Below are 11,363 nucleotides of genomic sequence, written 5' to 3'. Positions count from 1 at the left end.
TTGCCGTGGAATCTTCCAGAATAGTGCTTGATGCATACTGGGCATCCAATAGCTATTCATAAATAGCTGGATGAAGGCACGCCATAAATGTTATTTTGTTCATTTTTATTGAAATTGGCTGGTCCCTGTTAATGCTTTTTCCATTGAATTCCTCAATTTCTAGTAACCAATATGTATCAACATTTTTCAAACCAAATAGGTGTAACGTGACCTCGTTCATGAAAAATAATATTGAACTTGATTTTCCCTGGCCCTCCATGCCTAATTTACAAGGACTGACTGTGCCCTACGAGGTGTTATGCCAAGGCATACTGAGGATTTAAAGATGTGTGTGCACCTGGAAATGTGCTCAGCTACCTGCCTCTCAGCCCAGCCTGGGTCTCTTCCCACACTCGGCTTCTGAGGTTTCCAAACCTCAGTGCCAAACCCTAAAGCTGTTTTATTACGTGAAGCTAAAATTGGGCCACGGTGTCACAGAAGTGATACATTGGAGGAACTGTGATCCAGCGAGAAAAGAAATTTGCAACAAAATTGGGCCGAACTGCACTGTTCAAATGTCAGAAATTGTACACGGAAAACTTGCCTTCCCCTTCCTCTTCCCTTAAAGCGCTTCTTAAGCGTTCTCTAGAATTTGCGCTGCACGGTTCAAGACATGGGGCATTCCAGGGCTCACGATGTTTCCCCTATGAAGACCTTGACCGCGTGGAGAATCAGCTTGGAATCACTCATTGCAGATTCCCTTCGCAAAAGATTTTTCTTCAGAAAGTCCACTGTGGCTTTGTATTATTAAATCAGGACTAGAATGGTAGCCATTGGGACACTTCTGAGTAGTCAATGCACTTCTTAAAATTGCACTGTTGAGGATTCTACTTGAGTTCAAGACATGAGTCTATAGCACTTAGGGGAAATAAGAGAGCCCGGCATTGGCCTGACCCTTGTTCCACAGGAACCCAGCCAAGGGCACCGCGCTGCAGGTTGAGAACCACAGCTGCTCCGGTACTCCAGGCTCCTAAGTGAACAACAGCCTTTCTGCCTCCATCATAGTCTTGTCGGGCTTTAGACTGTTCTTCACCATGGACTGAGTAATTGAGAAGCAAAGTGTTTGCAACGGCACGTTTGCCTTGCTCATGGTTCTAGAGGCCTTGCCTGCAGAGTGGGCAGGCCGGTGCCCACCCAGTCCGGATGCCCACCTGCCAGGACCTCTGCATGGGCAAGACCGGAGTTCTCCAAGCGTCCCTCCTGTTGCTCTGCTGCAGGCCTTGGTGCTGGTCGTCTTGTAGCATTGGCCCAGCTGAAGGGATGAAAGTGGCCCCGACACAGCTGTGGGTTGGCCATTTGTCAGGCCAGGGTGTCTACACCAAGGCTTTTATTTTTCAGAGCTGAACATGAAGTAACGTCCCATTAACCTCACTGATCCTTTCATAAAGACAGGGCATTCATGCATCCAGGCTGTCAGAGAGGAGTGCAGAGGGCCAGAGGGGTTGCCAGTCCCCAAGACGGGGCTACCTTGGAGACTGTCGAGGCTGCTCACTCCCTCATTCTCATGTACCAGTGAACGTGCCCTGAGCTGTCGCTGTGGGCAGGCAAGGCATGGAGAGAGGGGTCCTGGTCCCGACACAAGACTTGGCAGTGCCCAGCCCTCACCCATTGTGTACCCAGGTGTTCTGTGGACAGCTGCAGAAGAGACAGAAGTACAGCTTGCTCTCAAGGTCACCACAAACACAAGGACAGGATGACCAATGCTACGTGACCTGGTGGAGGTCAGTGATCTCTGCAGGAAGCTCCTGAGTCTCTGAGCTGCCCAGCCTCCGAGTCCAGGAGATGCACAGACCTTGTTCTCCAAGTACCCGGACCTGAGGGCTGCCGAGAGTCTCCGTGCTGCCAGCAACCACATCCGGGTTGTGCTGTCACACGCCAGCTGCAGCCAGCAGGAACTCTGGCATTTGTGGGTGTCTCCAACCAGGCCCAGCTGCATGGTTTGCAGGGCCCAGTGCACGAGGTACATGGAGGTCCTTTCACCTACATGTCAGGAAACGAGCTTGTCCTCGCTCTGACGATGCTTCAGGCTCTCTGGGCTGCCCTTGCGAAACGTCCCCTTCTCCCTCCCCATCCCAGACCTTGATTTGATGACCCCAATTGTGCACCCCACGGGAGCCAGAGGCCTCCCTGTGTTGGTGAGCTGTTTGTTACTACCACCCAATTCTCAAGGCAAGCTTCAATTCTCAAGTGCTTCATTGTGGCTCATGGGTTTGGATGTTCACAGTCCAAGATCAGGTGGTTGCATGAGTTTGGAAGCTGGTGAGGGTGTTCCTGCTGCGGAGTCCCACAGAGGGGCAGGGCATCACCTGGTGGGTGGGAGTCTGGGTCCCTTTATGTCTCTCCATACGAAGCCACCAGGACTCAGTCCTGGGGCTTCCACCCTGAGGATCTAAACCAATCCAGTTACTTCCCATAGGCTCCACTTGTCAACACTGTGGTTGGATTGAGTTTCCACTTCCTTAATTCCATTACCATAAGAATGGGGACCAAACCTTTGACAGATGAGCCTTTGCAGACACCCAACCCAATATCCAAACTGTCACAGTCTCCCTAGTGGATGGGGTGAAGGTAACAAGGTAGGGAGTGGGCACAGCCGGTCCTTGGAGATGAAGCCATGGTGGCTACGATTAGGAACTCAGGATGGACAGGCATGGAGTGAAGGTGCCTGTGTGGTGGGTCAGAGGGAAACCAGTAGCCTGTGTGGGAGACAGGGGCGATCGGGGAGGGAATCTGGGGCCCAAACCAGGACTTGGCAGCCTTCCTGAGGCCAGTGGTGCTGACGGTGCCCTGCAGGGTGGTGTTTGTACAAGGGTCACTCTCATGGACGCCAAATGCCCTCGCATTCGAGACCCTCCCCCTCGAGCTCTTACCATGGAGCAATCGATCCTGCAGCAAACTGGATCCTCCAAGTAGGGCCTTGTGGCTTGGGGTGAAAACAGGGTTCAGCTGCCCTGCACAACGGAATCTTCTGCAGAACTTTTCAGAAGACACGTGGGGCCACGGAGCATCCGACCTGGGAGTAGGATGGCCAAAGAAGTGACCGTTAATTTATATTTCATTTTAGTTGATGCAAACCTTCACAGCTACCTGTGGCTGCGGCCTCTCCTGTAATGGGCACAGGTCTGGATCCATGTTGGGGGATCTCAGGTCCCTATCACAGAGAACAACTCAGAATGAAACAAGCTCCTCTCCTTTCTTCGGTCCCCAGGCTTTGTGGCATGGCAGTGTTTCAGTTTGTGGGGAATCAACTTCTAGGCTCCAGGGTCAGAATTTTTCCAACCCCCAGGTGGCGCTGCAGAGCAAGCTTACAGACTCCCTGGCGGGGATTTTTGCGGTTTCTGACCAAAACACAAGGATGGGCCTGGCGTTCGACCTAGGGCAGGAGTGACTCTGTAGGGCTTGATTCCAAACCTAGGACTCCAACCCTACAGAATGAGCAGACTGTGGGATGGGTGAACCTGGTTCACACCAGACTTGCAGCGTAGTGTCTCTGAATCACACATGCATGTGTGTGCGCACACACACACATTTACACACATACACGTGCACTCTGTGTGCAGATGCCTGGTTCTTTTGGCCTGCTGTTCTCGCACAGTTCCAAGCCTTTGCACACAGTGTCGCTGCGGGTACCAGCAAGTGGGGCCATTGCTCAGGCCCCGCTCTGGACAGTGGTTCTCCAGGGCAGTCCCCTGCGTGGCAGTCTTCCCCATTGCAAGTCACGTAGCAGCCCTGACTCTGGCCCAAGAAATGCTGATGGTGTCCTTCAAGAACTGTGATAAATCCCAGATGCCTTCACTCTCATGCAGATGCGCCAGCCCACGGCCAGGGTTGCGGTAATGTCCCTTACTGTTTGAGAACATGGTGTCCCTGTCCTTTTCCACGCTGACCTACCTTCTAAACATGTCTGCAACCTCAGGACAGCACCAGCAGATCTAAATCGCGGCTGTCCTACAGGAGAGCCAGTGGCCACAGGTAGCTCTCAAGATTTAAATCAATTAAAATAAAAAGAAACGTTCACTTTCTGGGTCACCAGACTCAAATGCCCCATGGCTCCACGTGGCTTCCGGTGACCAGATTGGACAGTGCACGAGAGGTGCGTTTTGGAGATTCCTGCAGAAGGTTCTGCTGTGCAATTCTGGTTGGACAGAAACAGACAGACAATGCTCCCATCTTCTGGCTCACTCCTCAACAGCCTACAACAGTTGAGACTGGGCCATAGCAAGACCAGGGGCTCAGTCTGGATTTCCCATGTGGGTGGCAGGAACCCAAGTACTTGAGCCATCACCTGCTGCCCTCATTAGCTGGAAGCTGCTCACTAGCAGGAAGCTGGAATTGAGACTGGAGCCAGAATTTGAACCCAGGTACTTCAAGGTGGGATGCGGGCATTTACCCAGTACCTTAAACACCAGGCTAAATGCCCACCCCCGCTCTCTAGATTGACAGGGTAAAAGTCTGTTTCTGTGGTTAACTGGATAGGATTTGGAAGTAAGTAGACAAGGACTTAGATTCCAGATGCATCGCTTGTAGCTGTGTGATCTTGGACAGGTTACTTCAACTTCTGACTTTGCAAGGGTGTCAGGTTGCATGCAGTAGAAGAGGGGAGGATGTACTTCACACTTTAAAGAGCTTAAAAGCTCCAGAGGGAATGAGGCTGATCTCCCTCAAAGGCAGTGTAGCACAGCAGTTACCAGTGAGGGCTCTGGGCCACCTGTGGTGGCTCAGATCCCTGCATCACTGGCTAGGTTTCTCCCTCTCCCCCTTTCCCTCTCCCCCTTCTCCCCTCCTCCCTTCCTCCCGTCTCTGTCTCTCCCTCCCTCCCTCTCTCCTCTGCTTCCCCCCTCCCTCTCTGTAACTCTGCCCTTCAAATAAATAAACCTTGTTTTAAAAAATCCTTCATTCCACATTTGCTTCTCCCCACTGATCACATCTTGCTTGTTGTCAGCCCTTGTCAATGTGAAAAATCCCCTGGCCTTCCTGGTCACCATCAGCACAGCTGATGTTTGGAGCACTTTCCAGAACCAGGCCAGGCGGGTATGCCCATCCAGGAGGCAGCCCCAAGTCAGGAGTCTTCGCTGGAGCCCCCTCCAGGGTCACTGCACACTCGTCATGTGCTTTGCTGCTCACTCCTCCCCAGCCCCACTGTGCCCTTTGCTGGGCCTCCACCCTGCACCCCTCTGTGTGTACGTGTCCCATCCTCCTCACCTTCAAGGGCTGCTTTGGGTGCTCCTGTCTCCGGGAGCTGCTCCTGTTCGCTCTGGGGTCCTCCCTGGGGGCGTGTCCATTTCACCCCATTTTGCCGTGGGACAGGCACAGAGGAAGGACTCAGCGCAACCGGGGTCCAGCTGTCCCCTTCTCTGCTTGGGGCAGGTACCTGCAGCATCACCTTCCTCAGCCACCGCCTGCCCAGAGATGGGTTTAAGCACACAGCTGTGGACCAAGGGACTGTGCAGATTTCTCCAAGTTCCCGGATGAGCAATGGGGTCCAATATGGATGGCAAGGCTGTGGAATTTATGAATCAAATGCTCTGTGAGTGGACAAACATCACCCTTTGAAGAAATTCTTCATAATGAGAAGACCCACCCTCATTTGCCTTTGGTTTAAATATTGAGCTTAAAGTGGTGTTCAGAAACATCCCCAAATCTCCTTATATTCATTCCTGTAAGTGGTTTTCTTGTTTTTTTGTTTTTTTTTTTTTTTTTTTTTTAAGATTTGTTTATTTGAAAGTCAGAGTTACACAGAGAGAGGAGAGGCAGAGAGAGAGAGAGCGCGCGCAAGCGAGCAAGCGAGAAAGAGGTCTTCCATCTGCTGATTAACTACCCAGATGGCTGCAACTGCCGGAGCTGTGCCGCTCTGAAGCCAGGAGCCAGGAGCTTCTTTCGGGTCTCCAACGTGGGTGCAGGGGTCTAAGCACTTGGGCCATCCTCCACTGCTTTCCCAGGCCACAGAAGAGAGCTGGATAGGAAGTGGAGCAGCCGAGTTTCGAACCGGCGCTCATATGGGATGCCGGTGCTTCAGGCCAGGGCGTTAACCCGCTGCGCCACAGCGCTGGCCTCTGTGTGCGTGTGTCAATATGCAGATGCACATGTGCCTGTGTCCCCTATCAGTGTCTGAGTTCACAGGTCAGCTTCTGCTCCTGACTCCAGCTTCCTGCTACTGCAGACTCTGGAAGGCAGCTGGTAATGGCTCAAGTGACTGAACTCCTGCCATGCATGTGGGAGGCCTGGATTGAGTTCCCTGTTCCCAGCTTGAGCCCCACCCAGTCCTGGCCATTTGGGAGTGGATGGGAAATCTGGCTCTGTCTCTCTGTCTCTCTCTCCATGTCTCTCTAAAAAAGGCGGGGCCCCATTCCAGATGCAGTAGTAGTATCTTTGTCCCACAGCTCCTGTCCCCTTCTCCCTGCAATGACTCCATCTGCCCTCTCTATTGGTGTGGCCACTTCCTCAGTGTCCTTTGCCTAAGAGAAAGGTAAATGCATACCAGTGATGGGCATGAAAAGCTACAGCATTCAAGACCCACCAGCAGTGGCGATATTGGCACAGGGGTCATTTTGTCATGATGGAGAACATCTTTTTTTAATTTGCAATGCATCAACTAGTTGTGTAGGGAGCTGTGCATTTTGCAATATCACACCCATTCCCACCCTAGCACCTCTTGTCCTGGCCCAACAGTGCAGTTGAGTATTCCTGAGGCAAAACCAGCTGAAAGTCAAGTAGCTCAGCTCATTCAAACACACTTTGGGGGAAGCTTGCACATTTTAGCTCAACCAGTGAACTGCAAAGAACATCCACACTGCATTTTCACCAAGATCATTGTCTTAAATGAGGGTAGTTCAGATGTACTAATTGGAAACAATTGATTGATTTTCTCCCTTTTTCTTTTTTTTTTTTTTTTTACTGTCTTGCCTGGATGAACTGTGGAGATCTGGCTTAAGTTTCATCTTTGAAGCTGTTTGGGATAGGGCAAGTCAAGTGCAGAGTTTACTGTTCTCCCCTGGGTAATCTACAGCAGCAAAAGCGATTGCTCAGGCCTGCAGGGACGTAGCCAGGCCTGACAGTAAAGCAGAAGCTTGGCAGACAGGGGCCTTGCACCTGAGCACCTGGTTGTTAACTTCTCTGGGCTACACTTTCCTCATTTGTGAAAAAGGTGGGAGGGAGGACTGGAACCAGGTGCGCGGTATTTATGAAACAATTGCCTGGGGCCCTGTTTTCTTCCAGGTGTTTTTCATTTACTGTCCTTACTTTGCCCAGGTATACAAATGCCCAAATTCTGGGTCACATGCACACTCACTGCACCTGTACACCCTACTAATGGAAAATGAAGATTGACATTTGGCATCCCGCCAAAGCTCTCGACATTTAATGGCTGCAGTAAATCTGCCAGGAAGTCCCCCCCGGAGGGGATGCGGTGCTCTGCAGAGCCCCTACCCCGCCCGTCCTCTGCGGGCTGGCTCTCACCCCAAGGCACCGAGAAGCCTCCGCTCTCAGGGCCCCACTGGAGGACTGGTCTCTACTTCATTTGTTAGTTTTCCTATCTTTTAGGATCTGCAACACCTTTCCTTTAAAAGTGCTTATTTTCATTTTATTTTAAAAGCAGGTAGACACACAGAGATTGGGGGCAGGAGAGAGGAGAGAAAGAAAGAAAGAGAGAGAGAGAGAGAGATCTTCCATCTGTTGGTTTTCTCCCCAAATGCTTGCAACAGCCTGAGCTGGGCTGCGCCAAAGCCAGGAGGCTGGAGCTCCATCTGGGTCTCCTGCATGGGTGGCAGGAGCCCAGCTACTCGAGCCATCATGTGCTTCCTTTCAGGGAGGCCATTAGCAGGACGCTGGCTAAGAAGCAGACAGGTGAGGACTTGCTTGAGATCCCTAGGCTTCTTCAAGCCAGGTGAACACCAGAAGTAATCTCTGCAGCTCTGCAGGCTGCAAGGTCAAGATCAAGGTGGGGACAGGGCCACGCCCCCTCTGAGGTCTCCAGGGAAGGCTCCTTCCTGCTTCTTCCAACCCCTGATGACAGCTGTCATCCCCCTCACCTGGTCCTCTGCCTCCAAGTCCATGTGGCTGTCCTCCCTCTTTTTATTTATTTATTTTTGACAGGCAGAGTGGACGGTGAGAGAGAGAGAGACAGAGAGAAAGGTCTTCCTTTGCCGTTGGTTCACCCTCCAATGGCCACCGTGGCCGGCGCACTGCGGCCTGCGCACCGCGCTGATCCGAAGGCAGGAGCCAGGTGCTTATCCTGGTCTCCCATGTGGTGCAGGGCCCAAGCACTTGGACCATCCTCCACTGCACTCCCTGGCCACAGCAGAGAGCTGGCCTGGAAGAGGGGCAACCGGGACAGAATCCGGCGCCCCAACCGGGACTAGAACCCGGTATGCCGGCGCCACAGGTGGAGGATTAGCCTATTGAGCCACGGCGCCAGCCATGTTCTCCCTCTTTTTAAAAATGATTATTTTTATAAATTTGGTTTTAAAAAAGTATTTATTTATTTGAAAGAAATAATCACAGAGAGAGCGAGGGAGAGACAGAGAGACAGAGAGGGTCTTCCATCTGGTGATTCACTCCCCAAATGGCCACAACTGCCAGAGCTGGGCCAGTCTGAAACCAAGAGCCAGGTTCTCCCATATGGGTGGCAGGGACCCAAACACTTGGACCATCTTCTGCTGCTTTCCCAGGAGCATAAGCAAGGAACTGGATCAGAAGTGGAGCAGCCAGGATTTGAACTGGCACCCATATGTGGTACAGTGTTGCAGGCAGTGGCTTTACCCACAGTGCCATAATGCTGGCCTCTTATTTATTTATTTGAAAGGTAGAGTTGGAGAAAGGGAGAGAGAGAGAGAGAGAGAGAGAGAGAGAGAGAGAGAGAGAGAGAGAGAAGGAATTTCAATCTGCCGGTTCACTCTCCAAATGGTCGCAACAGCTGGGGCTGAGCCAGGTTGAAGCCAGAGGCTGGAACTCCATCCAGGTCTCCCACATGCCTGGCAGGGGTCCAAGCACTTGGGCCATCATCCTTACTGCTCTCCCGGGTGCTTTAGCAGGAAGCTGGACTGGAAGCAGAGCACTAGGACTTGAACTGGAGCCCATATATTGTGCTCACCTGCTGTGCCACAAGGGTGGCCCCAACAGCTCTTCCTGTTTCTTGTCCTTTCAGAAAGACATCAGTTATAAGATTTAGGGTCCACCCTACCCCGGTAGGATCTTATTGTAACTAATTACACCTGCAAAGACTGTATTCCATAGAAGGGAGTGCTGTGAGGTTTCAGGTGGACCTGAAGTCTGAGAGGGAGGTCTGGCAGTAGGAGGCCCCTGGGGGCTCTCCTGGGAGGCTGGGGCGCCTGGGATGGCAGGGGGGGGCGCCTGGGAGGGCAGGGGGGAAGCTGGGAGCACTTACCTGAGAGGCTGCCATGAATGAAGGGGGTGGGGGGAGCCATGTCCTGAAACCAAAGTGGCTTTCTTGCCAGTTTATGAACACATTGACACCACTGGTGACCACGTAGCGTTTGTACTGCATCGTGATAATGAGAATATCAGTGACAAACCGGTTAGTGAGTGTTGTTAGTTTCAGATACATTTCTTAGCCAGTAGAGGTCTCTCCAAATTCGACAAAATGTGACAAGGCTTTACCTACAATGAGCTGTTAAGACTGACGGAATTTTTCCAAGTTATTGGTAATAAAATACACATTTTGAATAATCATGCTACAAAAAGACCCAGCTGTCTATTCTCTTTCTGGAGAAAATATTATAAAATTGTTGTCACATAAGGAGAAGCCCAAAGAGAAAGAAAGGCTACGTGGTAAGGGAAATTGAGCATTATAAAATTACAACAGAGGGTTTATCAATTAAAACTTTTCCCAGTGTGGTGACATTGATGGTATTTGCCAACTTTAACAAAGTTCAGAGTGCTTTGACTTCTTTTCTGTCACTATAAAGAAATATACACTTTAAATATATAAATATTATATATAAAATATATATATTTATTTGAAAGGCAGAGTAGTGAGGGGTGGCAGTAGGCGGGGCAAGAAAGAGAGTCAGGAACTCCATCTGGTCTCCCACGTGGGTTCAGGGATCTAAACACTTGGGCCATCCTCTGCTGCTTTTCCAGGTGTATTAGCAGGGAGCTGGGTGGGAAGTGGAGCAGCCAGGACTTGAACTAGTCTTTCTATGGGATGCCGGCTCACAGGCAGTGGCTTAACCTGCTGTGCCACATCACTGGCCCCTAAATACGAACTGTTTATATGCACTAAATAACTAACTTTGTATTCTTTTGTGCTTTTCTTAAAGAGGACTTTTCTGAATTGTGGAAGCTTCAGGTCCTACAGAAGGTGAATCCCCCTGGCCCCAGGACTGTACAGAAGAGGAGTAACCAGGACTAGAACCCGATGCCCATATGGGATGCCGGTGCTACAAACGGAGGATTAACCAAGTGAGCCACAGCGCCAGCCCCTTTTGTCAATGTTAAGCACCTTCTTTGGCCTTGGTTTTTCACCTCTTTTTGTTATAGAAACTGACTTGTGCCAATACTACCCATTGTAGCTCTCCAGCCAAAAACCCTCCCCCTTACCTTGCTTCCCTCATCCTCATGCCCTGTTCCACACCATAAGAGCCCACCCCTCATTCCCTGTCCTTGTGTACACCCTCTGCTCCACTCCTCCATCTTCCAGCTCTCTGCTGTGGCCCGGGAGTGCAGTGGAGGTGGCCCAGGTTCTTGGGCCCTGCACCTGCATGGGAGACCAGGAAGAAGCACCAGGCTCCTGGCTTCGGATTGGCGCAGCGCCGGCTGTAGTGGCCATTCGGGGAGTGAACCAACGGAAGGAAGAACTTTCTCTCTGTCTCTCCCTCTCACTGTAACTCTACTTTCAAACAAATAAATAATAAAATCTTAGAAAAAAAAAAAAAAGCAAAGTCTTCCTAGGTGAAAGCTCCTTGCCCTCTCCTTTAACCTTCCCCCGACCTTGAACATGAAAGGCCAGGCACATAGATTCAGGTGCAACAAACCAACACCTAAGGAACACTGGAGCAGAAAGGGAGAGGGAACCAGAATCCTTTCTGATATTTTCAACTACTATATCCATTTCGTTCTAACAACGCCCAGACTTCCTACCAAACAGGAAACAAAAACAAACAAACAAAAAAACCAATTTGTTTAAGGCCCCACACACCTGGCATTGCCTTTTCTCTGATTATTCTGCACTCGTTCCCCAGCCCCAAAATAATGACTGGTGAATGCTGACCTGCGGAGGAACTGCCTGCTCCTACCAGGCTTGCATTGAGTCTGGGCTCCTGGGGAAAACCCGGCTGGGCAGATATTTGTATCTAGAATGGGAAGTG

Source organism: Lepus europaeus, chromosome 9 (assembly GCF_033115175.1).
Source record: "Lepus europaeus isolate LE1 chromosome 9, mLepTim1.pri, whole genome shotgun sequence".
Classification (NCBI taxonomy): domain Eukaryota; kingdom Metazoa; phylum Chordata; class Mammalia; order Lagomorpha; family Leporidae; genus Lepus; species Lepus europaeus.
This window is presented reverse-complemented; position numbering follows the sequence as displayed.